Source organism: Pollachius pollachius (genome assembly GCF_949987615.1).
Source record: "Pollachius pollachius genome assembly, chromosome: 4".
In the NCBI taxonomy this organism is placed as follows: Eukaryota; Metazoa; Chordata; class Actinopteri; order Gadiformes; family Gadidae; genus Pollachius; species Pollachius pollachius.
In genome coordinates this window covers 29,528,084-29,545,999 of record NC_136937.1, presented here as the reverse complement: position 1 = coordinate 29,545,999, position 17,916 = coordinate 29,528,084, and the positions used below count along the sequence as shown (strand labels likewise).

Sequence of the window (17,916 nt, the reverse complement as noted above, 5' to 3'; positions counted from 1 at the left end):
GATTTAAGCCACCTGATTACAACACCAGTGAAGCCAACCCAGTGCTCAAGTCGCTGAAGTAAAATGGTGTGGTCCACAGTGTCAAAGGCTGCACTGAGGTCCAGTAATACTAGGATTGATGCCTTGCCTGAATCTGTATGTAGCCGAATGTCACTCTTGACTTTGGCAAGAGCTGTTACGGTACTGTGGTTGGCCCGAAAACCTGACTGAAAGTTATCAAGGCAGTTGTTCAGCATTAGAAATTAGGTGAGTTGATTAAAAACAAATTTTTCAATAATTTTGCCAATGAACGTTAGGTTGGATATGGGCCTGTACCTGCTGAATATGCATGTATCTAGGTTGTTCTTTTTAAGTAGTGGTTTAATAACAGCAGTCTTTAGGGATTTGGGAAAAATACCTGTCTCCAAAGATGATTTTTGATTTTAATGAGATCTGGCATTAGTAGGTGAACTACTATACTATACTCTAAACAAATGGCAGACAGTAGTTCACTTAGATCTTCAAAAAAAAAAAACTTTAGGAGAGTGCTTTGGTGGCCTGTAAATGATCAGTAATAAAATCTGAGTTGAACCCTTAATAATTGTGCTCAGGTATTCAAAAGAAACAAAGTCACAGAATGATGACTGTCTGCATTGAAAAGATCCATTAAAAATTGGGGCTATTCCACCTCCTTTTTTGTTTTCACATTTTTTTCTCAAAAAATTGTAATTTGGGGGGGATGATTCAATAAGGGTCGACACATTGTTAGCCAGGTCTAGCCAAGTCTCAGTTAAGAGCAAGAAATCAAGGTTATAAGAGCAAATAAGATCATTGATTAAAAAAGATTTGTTTAAGAGAGATCTGACATTCAATGGGGCAAGTTTCACTATAGTGGTGTGAGCTTCTTGAGCATTCTGAGTTTGCTTAGCTACTCGCTGAAGATTGGCCAGATTTACCTCATAGGCTGGATGTAATCGATATCTCGTATCACTTGTTAGTATGGGGATAGGACAGCTGGGGGCGCTAGCGCTAGGTGGCGTAAGCAGGCTGGGTGGACAGGAGCAGGGTGGATTTACATTGCCAGCTGGACCCTCATAATTCATAGGCTGGGAAGTATATACATTAGTGGGAGTTGGCTGAGGATATATTGTAATCAAATTAGAAGGAATGCGATTACAAGGTTTATTAACAGAAGGCAATCCTAGCCCCACTGGGAGTATGAAAGTGTGAGTGGAACCATTGTCACATGGACGGCGATCAGGGGAACATCAAAGTTGTGACACACATGTAGCCAATTCAGTTTGAGTCTGCTGGGGCATGCTAATGGAGCTAAGTTGATGGCGGATATAATATGAGAGGTTGGAGGAAAGGGCACGAGCTCCTGCAAAGTTTAAATGCAGTCCATCCATCGCAAAAAGTTTGCTGCGCTGCCAGAAAAGGTTAAAATTGTCAATAAAACCTACGTTGTGTGCGCAGCATGCAGACTGGTGTCAGGTGTTCAGACCTAGCAATCTGAAAAAACGGTCACTGCCACGACCAGCGGGGCAGAGGGGGGGGGGGGGGGGGGGGGCGGAGATACTGACCATGTAGTGAAGGTGTTTTAATTCACTGAACAGTCGGATAAAGTCACTGTTTAATAATTCTGACTGCCGTTTGCCAACGTCATTTGTCCCGACGTGCAACAAGAGGGAGTCAGCCGATGAGAAGGACATCGCAACTTCCTGGATTTTGTCAGGGATGTCTACCACAGTGGCACCAGGAAAAAGTATAGTGCGGGCATTGAAGATTGAGACGTTTCTGATAATCGAGTCACCCAGGATGATTGTCGACGGTGGAGACGGGGTCAGCTGAGGTGATGCAGGCCGAGGGCCTCTGTGTTGCTGCTTCACTGCAACCTTCCACCCCGACAGCCCCGAGGCCCACGGGATGGTTGGCCAGTGTGCGGCTACCGGGGCAGCGGCAGACGGCTCCACTGGAGATGTGGAGCCAGGATTCTGGAGGCAGATCGCAGCAGCAGGAAGGCTTCCCGGTTGCCTACTCACGGCATTCCTCAGGAGCTGACGGCAGGCAGAGATGGATTCACGCCGGGAATGACGGTCAGCCTTCGTAGCCGCTGGCCAGTCTGCACTGTCGCCAGTGGGCGAGAGTACCCCTCCAGCTGCGGCTCCAATGCAGACAGGGGGAGCCGAGGGTCCAGACAGTTGCAGCCGTCGGGACGCAGGCCGGTGCCCTTCCTGGGCAGCAGGCAATCGCCGGGAGGTGGTAGCCTCTGGTGGATCCACCGCTGCAGGCGTCTGCTTGGCTGGGGAGACAGTTGGACCATGCATTGGCTGATGAAGCTCCAGATGGGAGGTAGCCGTAGCTGCTGTGTGGGTCACACAGGCAGACGATCGTAGGGGGGATGGCCTCGGTTGTTGCCATCTGCCGGGAAGAAGCCGCAGATATCGAGCTGTCCGCCTGGAACGTCGGCCTGAGAGCAGCCTCCGGATCCCACATCTGGGAGCCAACCTGCGAGAGGATGGAGTATTTTTTCACCAGATTCAGACTACGAGGCGAAGAGCATCGGCCATGGAGTCCATTCCGGTTGTGGACCACTACCTCGGTCCACAGCGGGATGGGTGTAGAGGAGGCAGCAGGCCGTGGGCAGGTGGAGTCCCAAAGGATGGTATTTTGGATGGCCACACTGAGAGTGGAGATTTGTTTGGACTGCTCCATCTACTGGTCTGTGTAATTGGACAGCACGGCTTCCTTTCTTTGGAGTTCCTCAGAGAAGCTGGAGAGCTGGGTTTCTTTCCTCCGCAGTGAATATCCTCTTTGAGGTAGGCAATCTTTTTGAACATATTCTGTAGCAGGATAGGGTCATCGGGTGATGGTGTTGACATTGTTGCCTCGATTTAGAGTAGCCTTGGAGTTATAACTCCACTCAGTTGTAACGTGAGCAATCACGATCCTCAGATAAAAACTTGCTCTTCCAACTTTGAGAAACTTCTGGACCACCTTGACGTTAATTCTTGGTGTCGATTGTTCCAAGAATTTACGATTAACGAATCCAATCCACTATCTGTAGCTCTCAGAGCTAAGCTACCACGCTACCATGGGAGGGGGAGAGAGGGAGGTACGCTCACTCTGATCAACAGTGTCATTGTGTCTCTTCCTCTCTCACTCGCACCCTCCTTCTCAGTCTCCCCCGCCCGCTTTCCTCTTTCCCCCTCCCTCTCTCTCTCGCTCTCTCTCTCTCCCCCTTTCCCCCTCCGTCCCTGTGTTGTCTGCAGTCATAAGTGGGGGCAGGAAATTGTAGTGTATGTGGTGTCCCAGATGTTCTGGGTTCGATACCAAATGCAATATTCCCTCTCTGAGACCAACCCTCTACCTGTGATTGGACGGCACTGTGGATCAGAGTGAGCGTATGTTAACCTGCTGACCACTGATTGGTCAATGAGCAACAGGTGTGCAGCCTCCCCCAGCCCCAGAGTCCAATAAGACTCAGACCAGGTGTGCTGCCTCAGCCAGTCACTCAGTTGTCCTTTGATTAAGGCCCCGTTCACACGAGAACGCTTGCGGGTAAAAACGACAAAATATTTTATTGGATATGCCTTTAGTTTGGACGGTGACAGCATTTTTGGGGCTTATAAATGTAAAAATCTGAAACCACCCTCCAGAGTGGAAAACTTCAATACGCTCCGCCGTAGCGTTTCCATCTACACTGCCAAGACGCAAAACTCTGCTCAGATCTGCTCACGTTGCGTACGCGTTTACGTCACATACAGGGAAATAAACAAACATGTTGGTTTATTTCCATGCGTCGGACCTTCAAGCTGCTCTGGCAGCTCTAATAAACTTACAGGAGTCTTTCCACGAAATGTACAGGATATGTACAGATAGTATTACTGAACAGAGAAGGATCTGTAATTATGTTTTGGTTTTCGCGGCGCAGATAAGAGAAAACGGAAGATTCTACGCATGCGCTCAGACATGGTGGTGTTGTGTGAAAGTGTATCACAGCACCACCTAGACGCCTGACATGCATACCCAATCGAATTCCACACAATTTTGCGTCACCGTATGCACGCAGATTTCCTCCCGAACACGCTTGTCTAAACGCAGAATAAAAAGTGAAGACGCGACGCCACTTTTGCGTCTTCTGTTCAGACTGTCATCATGTAAACGAGCCTGAGTCTCATGAGAAGCTTGGCACTCAATCGAAAGGCAATGGAAATCTAAAGCCACTCCTCTCCATCCTCTCCTCTTAGTTTCTCCTCTCTCCTTCCTCTCTCTTCTCTTCCTCCTCTCTCCTCTGCTCTCCTTTCTTGCTCATCTAGGATTGTTTTTATCATTGTTACGCATAAAAATGATGTGTGTACAAATTTCAACGGTAAGCATATTCACATTAGTTTCGTAAAATATATTGTTAACTGAGATTTTTTTGAAGTCTGATTGGACACTTGGGCTGGGTGAGGCTGCACACTAGTAATGGGTCGTTTGCGACCGAATCAGTTCGAAGGAACGACTCTTTAACAAGAACGAACCGACCTGCTTCCACATTTCACTTCTCTCTGGTTTATCTCTCTCGTTCGTTCTTTCTTTTTCACAGAGTAGACTAGTCGCTGTGTTCACTGTTAAGTTAGCAGAGTGGTGAAGAGGGACTGAGACGAGAGCCAGCCAGTCGTATGCTGTTGTCTGTTGAGTCAAGGACAATCTCCTCAAATTTTAGCCAATGAGAGACAGGAATGCATAGCAACTTGTAAGGGTCGCAGCTGATTTCTTGTTCAGTCAGTCAGTCACTCGTTCTTGTCTTGTAGGTTGTAGCCCAGAGCGATTATGGCTCTGTTCATAGTGAATATACACTTACGACCAGCACTCGAGTTGAGGGGGGATGAGGGGGGATGACATCCCCCTTTGGAATTAAAATTATCAAAATCATCCCCCTTCTGAAACAGCCATCTCCCCTTCCCAGAAAGACGCTGGTAGCGTGAAGCTGTCTCTGCATCTCAGACATCGCTTCCGCAGGCAAATCTGTCCCGTTTTCTCCCTTTCATTCCAACCCGCGAGCAACGCTAGTCTCCCTTCCCTGCCGAATGCATTTTTGAAAAAAAAGAATAATAATCAGTTTTTAAAATCATTAAATGTGATGCACACCTCCGAATCGTGTGATGCGTCCGATCAGCTGCGTTTTTTGGGATAAAATAATATAATTATAATAATAATAATAATAGTAATACAAATAATAATAATTATCACACCGTTGGTCTCCCACCATATCCAATGTCATCAGCACAAATGATCTGTCCCTAAAAGTTAAAATCCAACATCCCCCCTGGCTTGTTTTTACAACTCAACCACTGCTTAAGCCACTGCTGTGTTCTCTAAAAGTACACATAATCATGAAGTTGCAGCTATGTTTTTGCCTTGAACTACTGTGTCGTGTTGACCGTTTCCACGATCGTTTGAGAACGAGGAGCTGAGAACCATGCATTCCATGATTCACTGCTATAGTTGTTGTACCTTAAACGGGACTGAACGAATGAACGAACAACCAATTCTGAACGATTCTTCTCGGCGAACTGACAGACGACTGACAGACTGAATAAAGGAAAATAATCATGAAATCCATCACTACTGCACATCTGTTAAACATTGAGTCATCAGTGCGTACAGGTTAAACTAGCCATTTAAAGAATCCTTTATACACAAGTATTACTGCAAGGCCATGGCCAGTGGCAAACAGTGGGAAGAAAGTCAGCAGCGCTGCTAATGTAACTCTTAGCAAACAAATCGTTAATGAAAGTGCATGCATTTAAGCACAAGATTCCCAAGGAGACCCCGACGGGAACAACAAATATTTATTGCAGCATCTTCGTTGACGCAAATAAGCTCTTCCTATACTTTTACTGACTATCGCGGTAGCCTCCATTCCATTACACATGACGTCTGTCTGCGTTCTGACGTCATCTATTGCCCTCCTCCCATAACGTCTCTCTCACGTTGTTGGTTTTATCCCGAGAGTTAAGTGATAGTTTTGAGAGCGAGGAGAGTTGATCATGGACCTATAAAGAAAGGAGCGGATCAGGTGGCGTATGGTGGGCCTTTCTGCCATCTTTGTAGTCCACACAATGACTATAGGAACACACCCGTTAAGATGCGTTGTTACATGTCGTTAAGGGTCTCGTCTCTCACGTTTTCCAAATCGTAGTAGATGTTATTTATAAAGTTTTGATATGTTTTGATGTTGTTGTCTGCCCCCAGCATAACATGTTCTAACTAGAATAAGCCGAGTCTAGATCGTCTCAACCCAATCAATATTCGTCTCAACCCCCATCAACAACTTCCTCAAAACACATGCACGCACACACGCACACAAACACACACACACACACACACACACACACACACACACACACACACACACACACACACACACACACACATATCCATACAAACACACACAAACACACACACACACACACACACACACCAAACCCGGGGTGGTTTCCATCCATCCTGTTTCGCTGTCTAGTGCTCTCAGCTCTGCTGCTCGTATGTGCGCTGTGCGGGTGCGCATCGGGGAAAGTTCCTACAGCAGTGTAGCACCAATGAACGGCTCTTTGCTCTCTGTCTGTTTCTGTCAAAAACCGGATCGGGGTTGGATAAAAAGTATTCGGGGAAGCCCCGGAAACCCGGGTCGATCAACGCCGGTTAATCACGGTTACAGGCGCAAATCCCCACTAAATCACCACAATGTCTCTCGTTCTGCACCGGCTCTCTTTTAACTCCAGAAAGAAGAGAACACAATCAACGCATTTGAAGAGGCCGGCACGGTGAATGAATGTAGTGCACTCACGTACCGTGGGGGCGGAGCCAGGAGGGGAGAGGACGTCATGTTGAGGAAACGAAACCTAGAAGATCTGACCAATAGAAGCTCAGACGTGAAGACGCTCTCACACACTAAAGATAAACTCTACTTCCTCCAGGCCTTCAAATCCCTGAAGAATCCTCCATCCATCAGGGACTGGACGACGGTGGAGGTCCGTCCTCCGTGATACGTAGGGACCTTGAGGAGATCCCTGGATCAGCTGGAGGAGACACTGAACATGGAGATGGAGAAGCTGTGTGAGGATGCTGAACTGAAGAGGGTCCAGCAGTATGAAGTAGATGTGACTCTGGATCGTGATACAGCTCATCCCTGTCTCATCCTGTCAGAGGATGGGAAACAAGTACATGATGGAGGTGTAGCGAAGAAACTCCCAGACAACCTTCAGAGATTTACACAGGGTCTATGTGTTCTCATGATGCAGAGCTTCTCAGGGAGATTTTACTTTGAGGTTCAGGTTAAAGACAAGACTGCATGGTATGTAGGAGTGGCCAGAGAGTCCATCAACAGAAAAGATCTGATCATAGTGAGCCCTGAGACAGGTTACTGGACTCTTGCCTACTACAAGGATGGGTTGGTATCTAATGATAACCCTGCTGTCCGTGTCCCCCTGAGAGCTAAGCTCCAGAAGGTGGGGGTGTTTGTTGATTATGAGGAGGGTCTGGTCTCCTTCTATGATGTGGAAGCCAGGGTTCATATCTAATCTGCTACTGGCTGCATCTTTACTGAGCCCCTCTATCCATTCCTCGGCCCAAGTTGCTATGATTGTGAAACTCTGCCCCCCTGATCATCTCACCTGTCAATCACACAGACTAGGACCTTTGTCTGGTAATAAAATAATCAAAATATCAAAACAACTAATGTTGTTTCCTGAATTAGAATCTGTACTATGTGAGATCTGAGAGAACTGTATTAATGTTGTCCTGCTGTTATTTCAAAAAAAGAAAATTTCATGAATTTACCTTTTTTTAAAAGATTTACTGCTATACAATTGTTTATGGTTGTAGCTATGTAGAACTTGTTTCAGGGATTAATTTGCATCATAATAATCTAATCATTAATTTTCTTCCGAATCATGAATGACGACACAATAAAATGTATGAATGTATGACAACTTTTCTGATTCAAATAAAAAAAAAAAACAGGTTATGAGTCGATTTACTTTTGATGTTCACCAAACAACGGCCCAACATGTGTAACACACTTACACAAAGCTCACATTGACTAAATGTAAAGATTCTCCTCGTGTGTGAGTACCATGACTTTGTCTTGTCATCTCCCCTCTCCTCTCCATCCTCTCATCTTAGTTTCTCCTCTCTCCTTCCTCTCTCTTCTCTTCCTCCTTTCTTCTGTCCCTGCTCTCCTTTCTAGCTCATCCAGTGTTGTGTTAAGTATTGTCTTGCATACACATTACATGTGTGTAAAGACCCGTTTGACTTGTCTTTGCTATCGTATATTACCTGTGCCCTAGCGCATACAAGCAGCAGTGCCGTCTTGTGGGCGTCTTCCATGTATATAGCATCAACCCTCCCCGTTTTCTATTGGGATGCTAGCACAAGCCGGCAATTTACCTCGGGCAGTGTAAACGCGCGGACTATGCCGGGAAAAAGGCGTGCATAAGACGGTGATATTTGGCAGTGTAAAAACGTCTTTTGAGGCAGATCTGTTTCATAATTTAATAGGTGGACGGAATCTTTGTCTTTGCTTACCAAGCAAATGTGTACAATTGGAATGGTGCTATACTAAATGGTTTACTGCATATGCATCAGCAGATAATGCATCAAACAAAGTTAAAGTCAGGCATGCATCATACATTATTTCATTTAGTGTGTGTGTGTGTGTGTGGGGGGGGGGGGGGGTGTTGTCTGGATAGTGTCCCCACCAAAGCTCAGACCAAACCTACGCCCTTGTTTGAAGTACACTTAATTTGACTATTTATTAATATTGCGAGACATGATTCTCTTTTTTGCATTTTATCGCGTGATTTAGGTACAAATTACTTTCTTTCTTTCATTTATTTTGATCAGCTGTTCAGGTAAGAGTCGTCTGCGACCGCATTCTCACACACAGTATTATTAGAGTTGCATCGTTGAATAACATGAAGGTGTTGAATGAATGCAGCGTGTACTTGGCTTGGTGGACGGTGTGTCGAGGATAGCCGCAGCAGACAGAGCGGGAGACGTCTTCCGCTGTCGCTCTCCAAGGTGCTGAACTTTGGACGAGTGATGACGTCACACGCTTTGGACAAGCCACCGACCACGTGGTTTAGGGAATCATCCGTTTATAAAAAGTGAGAGAGAGAGAGAGAGAGAGAGAGAGAGAGAGAGAGAGAGAGAGAGAGAGAGAGAGAGAGAGAGAGAGAGATTGAGTCTGATTGACTGACTGGTTTCATGCTGAGTTGTTGGTATGATGACACCTGCTTGTGTGTGTGTTTGTGTGTGTGTGTGTGTGGGCGTGTTCTGTGTTTGTGTGTATAACAGGGAAATAAGAACCTAATATGATGACATCATACAGCAACCAAACACATACAGTTTTTCTTGTTTTTTGTTGTTTGATTTCATGAAAGGTGATACAGTGGGTTACATAGCATTGATGTGGATTCATCCTGGTCCAAATCTCAATTTAAATGCATAACATTTTAAGAAAGTCTGTAAATATGCACTCAAATGGCCCTCTTTTAAACACATACTACAGCACTAGTTAACTGATACTTGCAGTTCTTGCTTGTCAGGTTACATCAATCAAATGTTCTGGCTCCACCCCAAAGACGGTGAATACCTGATATGCAATCAAGCCCCGGCCCTCAATGGAAAACTACTGTCAGCCAGATGTCAGCCAGAATGCATTTTTTACATTCTGATAGTGAGTTGGGACCAGCTCCAACAGCATGTTTGGTTTTCCTTCACAACTTCAAGTTCACAACTTCAACCACAAGTAACTTTATTCCTACAACCCTATTCTCCAAATTGTGAGTCTTATTTTCTCATCTTTTCTCTGAAGGCTTAATTGGTTTAGAAAGGAATACAGATTATTCTGCTTGATTAAGTGGTGGGTGGATGGGATTTGGATGGGATTCTTAAGACACTGGAGCATTTCTAATCATGTTGAACCAAACTAATGGCTGCAGTGAAAGAGTAACAAAGAGCAGGTCCAGTTATTATTAGATTAGGTTAGATTAGATAAACCTTAATGTCCGTTTACACAGAAATTTGTCTTGTATTACACATTTCCTCAATCCTCATAGAAAGACATTAAACAGCACATAAAAACATTTACACAACATTTAAGAGTCCAAGAGTCCATACACACGAGTAAGTCCATAATAGTCAGGGGTCTCACAGTCCAATAAATGAAAGGCCAAAGATGTCTCTGGGGTGTGTGAAATGATATTGGGAGTGTGTAGTGTGCTGTTGTTATGATTTTTTTTTCTTTAATTAGCTAGTTCTGTAATAATTCTGTAGCTTGTTTCAGCTATAACAAATATAACTTAACTATTAATTCATTTCTCCATCACTTCAGATTTTCACACTGTTTGTCCCTGGTACATGAAAGCTACCCATAATACAATATAATGTGACATTATTAACTGCCACGGCACAATTTAGCTTTGTTTTGCTGTCGCTGGCATTGACTGTGTTGTCTCTGAATAGTGAACTTGTTGGTCTGGTTCGTCTGCCCTACCCTGAGCCTCATGCCCCATCAAGCTGTTTTATGAGGTTAGGGATGAGCCTTATATAACTACCAGCGTTAACTCAATATTAAATCACAAACCATACTAGCAAATACAACCTGGACACACAGGGAAAGGGTTGTTTTTATGAAGAATGTAGAGAAAATACCAGCCTCGGGAAATGTCAATTCAAGTCAATTGTTTTTGAATAGCTCTCAATCCCAGTTACAGTGGCAAATCACCATTAAATCACCACAATGTCTCCGGTCATGTTTGCACCATCTCTTTGTCTGTGCTTTGTCCTATATTCTGTTTTCAAATATATTTGAAAACACATCAACATATTTGCAGAACAGCGCATGAATGTCAGTGAACTGTGCATCCGTGTTGGCGGGGCAAGGTGTTAGGGGAGGAGCTAGGTGTTAGGGGAGGAGCCAGGTGTTAGGGGAGGAGCCAGGTGTTAGGGGAGGAGCCAGGTGTTAGGGGAGGAGCCAGGTGTTAGGGGAGGGGAGGAGAGGACGTCTTGATCAGGAAACAAAACGTAACATTCCCAGAAGCCTAGTCAATTCGACGTGGAAGCAGTTCTCTTTTTCAGGAGGAAAATAAAACACATTTTGAAACAAATAGTCTGACAGACAGAAACAACAACAAGGTGAGTAAAGCAGCATAACTTTCAGAGAAGTTAAAACCTGTCTTCCTTAGGGAATTAAAAAAATAATGGACTTGCTCAATACATAAACCCTATCGTCTGTGTCTAGGAATGGCCTCTGCTAACACTTTCGGGTCCGAAGATAACTTTTCATGTCCCATCTGTCTGGATGTGTTCAGCAGCCCAGTTACCACCCCATGTGGACACAACTTCTGCAGAACCTGCATTACAAAGTACTGGAATGAACAAATCTGGTTCAAATGTCCTCTTTGCAACATGCCTTTCAACACAAGACCTGATTTACGGATTAATACCCTCTTATCAGAGCTGGCCGCTCAGTTTCGAACATCCATACGAGTAAAAGAGCAGCTTTGTGTTAAACCCGGAGAAGTTCCCTGTGACGTCTGTACCGGGACGCAGCTGAAGGCTGTGAAGTCCTGCCTAGTGTGTCTTATCTCTTACTGCCAAACCCACCTGGAGCCACATCAAAGAGTCGCAGTTCTTCAGAAACATCAGCTGGTCGAGCCTATGGACCGTCTGGAAGACAGGATGTGTAAGAAACACAATCAACCTCTGGAGCTCTTTTGCATGATTGAACAGGTGTGTGTGTGTCAGTTCTGCACAGAGGGTTACCACAGGTTCCATCCTGTTGTACCTCTAAAGGAGGAATATGAAGTGAAGATGGCCGAGCTGGGGAAGATGGAGGCTGAAGTTCAGCAGATGATCCATGAGAGGCAAAATAATATCCAAGAGATTAAAGACACAGTAAAGCGTAGCAAAGCAGATGCAGACAAAGAGATAGCCGATGGTATGCAGGTCCTCACAGCTCTGATGCGCTGCATTGAAAAGTGCCAGGATGACCTCAACCATATGGTTAAAGAGAGACTGAAATCCACAGAGAAACAAGCTGAAGGCCTCATCAAAGAGCTGGAGCAGGAAATAGAAGATCTGACCAATAGAAGCTCAGAGTTGAAGCCACTCTCACAAACAACAGACTACCTTCACTTCCTCCAGACCTTCAGATCCCTGAAGTATCCTCCACCCACCAGGGACTGGACGGCGGTGGAGGTCCGTCCTCCGTCATACGTAGGGACCATAAGGAGATCCCTGGATCAGCTGGAGGAGACACTGAACATGGAGATGAAGAAGCTGTGTGATGCTGCTGAACTGAAAAGGATCCAGCAGTATGAAGTAGATGTGACTCTGGATCCTGATACAGCTCAAAACTGGCTCATCCTCTCTGAGGATGGGAAACAAGTACATGATGGAGGTGTAGGGAAGAAACTCCCAGACAACCCTAAGAGATTTACACAGTGTGTATGTGTTCTCACTAGGCAGAGCTTCTCCTCAGGGAGATTTTACTTTGAGGTCCAGGTTAAAGACAAGACTGCATGGTGTTTAGGAGTGGCCAGAGAGTCCATCAACAGAATAGGTCCAATCACATCGTCCCCTGAGACGGGTTACTGGTCTATTCAATTCAGAAATGATGAGTTGGTATTTACTGATAACCCTTATGTCCGTCTCCCTCTGAGAGCCGAGCTCCAGAAGGTGGGGGTGTTTGTTGATTATGATGAGTGTCTGGTCTCCTTCTATGATGTGGAAGCCAGGGTTCATCTCTACTCTGCTACTGGCTGCACCTTTAGTGAGCCTCTCTATCCATTCCTCTCTCCATGTTTAAATACGGAAGGTAGAAACTCTGCCCCCCTGATTATCTCACCTGTCAGTCAAACAGACTAGGACCTTTGTTTGATAATAAAACAATCAAACAACCGAAACAACTTGTTGTTTCATGAGGGATAATCTCTACTATGTGAGATCTGAAAGATCTGTATTTATATTGTACTGTTTGCTTTCACACACTGTTTGCTGACAAGTAGCATTTCATTAAGCAACTAAAATAAAATAAACATAACGTAAGGTATTTTAAATGATTAAAATACCCTTTGGATCAATGTATGCTTAATGATGTAAAATGGTTAAAGGTTGCAGCAAAGTAAAAGGTTGAAAATTTGAAATTTCCATTTTTATCAAATAATTGATATATTTTCAACAAAACAATTTTAGTTTATTTTTCAGAATAATGTATGACAACACATTTAAATGTTTGTACACTTTTCAGATTTGAATAAAAATGTAAAAAAAAAGTAGAATGGGGACAATTTCTGTGAAATCCTCTGTACAATACGTATTCATTACGTTTGCATTCAGTAGACTAACTACATTCTCAGTACAATATGTATTAATTACGGATGCATTCAGTAGAATAGCTACAGTTCAGCTTCAATAAGCCCAGGACAGGTGTGTTGCATCAGCGTCTAATCAGCAGGGGACCGGGAGACCCCATCAGCCAATCAGAGGTGATGTCTGCAACAGCAGGTGACCGGGTCACCCCATCTGCCAATCAGAGGTGATGCCTGAAACAGCAGGTGACCGGGTCACCCTTTCAGCCTATCAGAGTTGATGCCTGCAACAGCAGGTGCTTCACCTAAAGAGTGAGTCATCGAATAGAAATAATGGAAACCGATGTATAAATGCTTTAGAAAACATGCCTGCTTGAATTATCGATTAAATGTCCTGAATTAATTTATGAATTCAGATCCTCCCTGTACTACGGGCCGTTCTGTGGTTCTCTAAGGGTGTGGCACCAACTGCCGTGCTCTACTGGTCGAGCCACGAGGGACTAAAGATTAAAACCACCCAAAGGATTCCTCGAATCATTGAGTCACCGTTTATCAAAACAAACAAAAAAACAAACTCAAAAATATAAGTACCGTGTGCAGCACAGCACACTGCCAGCAGACATGGCCTTTCCAGCGAGCTCAAAGCAAACCAAATAAAATATTTGGGAGAATTTGGGAGGAGCGGCGCGCAAAGGAAACCCACAACAACTCACTGATGAGCAACCTCCTTGCTAACCATCAAACCCTCATTTGTGTTAAATGTTGTGTCGTCTAAAGCGTTATAACGTCCACTAAGCTCTTTTATTATCGGTCGGTCCAGGGTTCCTTCCCTCTGGGGTTTTAGAGGTGTTTCCTTGTCCTATAGAGAGCTAAGGGTTGAGAGGGCTTAAATAATAGCCTAGCTACTAGCCTTAAAGGTCATGTTAATGATTTATCTGGTTAGATTAATCTCTCGCTCTCTCTGGCTGTCGGTCTCTGTGTGTGTCTCTCTCTCTATTTTTTGCTCTCACCCCATTGTGCTATATACTCTTCCATTTACTACGCATGAGGTTCAACTCATGTATGAGGGAGAGAGAGAGAGAGAGAGAGAGAGAGAGAGAGAGAGAGAGAGAGAGAGAGAGTCGGACTGACTGACTGACCACTTCAATGCATCACATTTTAAAAACGTATGTAAATATGCCCTCAAATGGCCCTCTATCAAACACATGCTATTGCATGCGTCAACCGTAACTGGCAGTTCTGGGTTATCAGGTTACGTCAATCAAATGTTCTGGCTCCACCCCAGAGACGGTGACAACCTGATCTGCAATCAAGCCCCGCCCCTCATTGGAAAACTATTTTTTTTACATTCTTATAGTGGGTTGTGACCCACTCCAACTCAATATTAAATCATAAACCGTACTAGCACATTTAAAAGGTACACACAGGGAGAGGGTTGTTTTTAACGGAGATTGCAGAGAAACTACCAGCCTCAAGAAGTAAAGTTAATTGTTTTTGTACAGCTCTTCATCCCAGTTCCAGTGGAAAATCACCATCAAATCACCACAATGTCTCCGGTTCTGCACCAGGTCTTGGCCTGTGTTTTGTCCTATATTGTGTTTTTAAACATATTTGAAAACACATCAACATATTTGAAGAACAGCGCATGAATGTCAGTGAACTGTGCGTCCGTGGGGCCGGGGCCAGGTGTTAGGGGAGGAGCCAGGTGTTAGGGGAGGAGCCAGGTGTTAGGGGAGGAGCCAGGTGTTAGGGGAGGAGCCAGGTGTTAGGGGAGGAGAGGAGAGGATGTCTTGATCAGGAAACCAAACTTAACATTCCCAGAAACCAAATCCATTCGACGTGGAAGCAGTTCTCTCTTTCAGGAGGAAGATAAAACACATTTTGAAACAAATAGTCTGACACACTGAAACAACAACAAGGTGAGTAAACCAGCACAACTTTCAGAAAAGTTAAAACCTCTCTTCCGGTTATGGAATTCACACAATAATGGGATTGCTCAATACCTTGTCCTCTGTGTCTAGGAATGGCCTCTGCAAACACTTCCGGGTCTGAAGAGAACTTTTCATGTTCCATCTGTCTGGATGAGTTCAGCAGCCCAGTTTCCACACCATGTGGACACAACTTCTGCAGAACCTGTACTACACAGTTCTGGGATGAACAAGTCCAGTACAAATGTCCTCTTTGCAACATGCTTTCCAACACAAGACCTGATTTACACGTCAATACCCTCTTATCACCCCCTAACCCTAACCCTCTTATCAGAAGGCCTTGAAGTCCTGCCTAGTGTGTCTTATCTCATACTGCCAAACCCACCTGGAGCCACATCAGAGAGTCGCAGGCCTGAAGAAACATCGGCTGGTCGAGCCTATGGACCGTCTGGAAGACAGGATGTGTAAGAAACACAATCAACTACTGGAGCTCTTTTGCATGACTGAATAAGTTTGTGTCTGTCAGTTCTGCACAGCGATAAACCACAAGTTCCATCCTGTTGTACCTCTAAAGGAGGAATATGAAGTGAAGACGGCCCAGCTGGGGAAGATGGAGGCTGAAGTTCAGCAGATGATCCAGGAGAAAAAACAAAAGATTAAGGAGATTAAAGACACAGTTAAACGCAGCAAAGCAGATGCAGACAGAAAGATAGCCGATGGTGTGCAGGTCCTCACTGCTCTGAAGCGCTGCATTAAAAAGTGCCAGGATGATCTCAACCGAATGGTTAAAGAGAGACTGAAATCCACAGAGAAACAAGCTGAAGGCCTCATCAAAGAGTTGGAGCAGGAAATAGAAGATCTGACCAATAGAAGCTCAGAGGTGAAGCAGCTCTCACACACTAAAGACCACCTTCACTTCCTCCAGACCTTCAGATTCCTGAAGGATCCTCCACCCACCAGGGACTGGACGATGGTGGAAGTCCGTCCTCCGTCATACGTAGGGACCTTGAGGAGATCCCTGGATCAGCTGGAGGAGACACTGAACATAGAGATGAAGAAGCTGTGTGATGCTGAACTGAAGAGGGTCCAGCAGTATGAAGTAGATGTGAGTCTGGATCCTGATACAGCTCAACCCAATCTCATCCTGTCTGAGGATGGGAAACAAGTACATGACGGAGGTGTAGTGAAGAAACTCCCAGACAACCCTAAGAGATTTACTGATTATATATATGTTCTCACGAGGCAGAGCTTCTCCTTAGGGAGATTTTACTTTGAGGTCCAGGTTAAAGACAAGACTGCATGGTGTTTAGGAGTGGCCAGAGAGTCCATCGACAGAAACGGTGAGATCATAGAGACCCCTGAGAATGGTTACTGGACACTTAACTACGATGAGGATGGGTTGGTATTTAATGATGATACTGATGTCTCTCTCCCTTCTAGAGCTGAGCTCCAGAAGGTGAGGGTGTTTGTTGATTATGATGAGGGTGTGGTCTCCTTCTATGATGTGGAAGCCAGGGTTCATCTCTACTCTGCTACTGGCTGCACCTTTACTGAGCCTCTCTATCCAATCCTCTCTCCGTGTTTAAATACGGAAGGTAGAAACTCTGCCCCCCCTGATTATCTCACCTGTCAGTCAAACAGACTAGGACCTTTGTTTGATAATACAACAAATGCTGTTTTTTTCTGAATTAGAATCTCTATTATGTGAGTTCAGAGAGAACCGTATTCATATCATACAGTTTGCTGTCATTTGACAAGGAGAATTTCATGGAGCAACTTACATAAAACAAACAATGTCACTGATTTATAAATGATTAAAATTCTCTGGTTCAAATTATTTTTTCTCCTGGATGTTTTTAACATGTTGATGTAAAATGGTTAAAGGTTGCAGTCATGTAAATTGTTGAAAGTGTGCAATGTTCATTTTGATCAATAATCGATTTTATTTTTAACGAAACAATTCAAGAAGTAAATTTTAGTAGTTAACCGAATAATGTACGACAACGCAATCAAATGTTTGTAAACTTTTCAGATTTGAATAAAATGTACAAAAGTAGAATGGGGACATTTTCTGTGAAATAGTTACCTTCTCAGTTTACTATGCATTCATTAGGTATGGGGGGGGTGAGGGCCTTCTAGTGAGGGTTTCAGTTCGCGATAATATATACAACCACCAGATGCCGCCGTTTCAATTCCATTCGAAAAGCTTTATGGCACGACTATTGTTGTGAACAGTATTACCAATGCATTATTTATCTATATTTTTTGTACCTTTGTACCTGATGGAACCAGTTTTCTTTCCCTACGAGAGTTTTGTACTTTCTTAATGCATAATATTTTTTTCAATACATTGGTAGTTAAGGCGGAGCCCTATTGTTGTTAAGGCGGCCGTCTTACAGTGCTGGCGGAAACACTGGTATGAATAGTAGAACATTCTCAGTACAATATATATGCATATTGTACTAATAATGTAGCTATATTCTCAGTACAGTATGTAGAATATATAAAGTCTCTGGACAATTTGTATTTAGTGGAATAGGTACATTCTCTGTACAATATGTGTTCAGTGGAATAGGTACATTCTCACTATAATATTGTGGGAGTGTGTTGCTGATATCTGGTTTAAGCAGCATCTCCTGGCC

General features: G+C 44.3%; 1 pseudogene across 1 annotated transcript; it reads left to right on the top strand.

Annotated features, from left to right (window-relative positions):
* Positions 1-11,277: 11,277 nt before the first annotated feature.
* Positions 11,278-16,920, top strand: LOC307074256 (annotated as a pseudogene). The gene is made up of 2 exons: positions 11,278-12,891; positions 15,609-16,920. The product of its transcript is annotated as an uncharacterized misc_RNA (transcript).
* Positions 16,921-17,916: the final 996 nt, after the last annotated feature.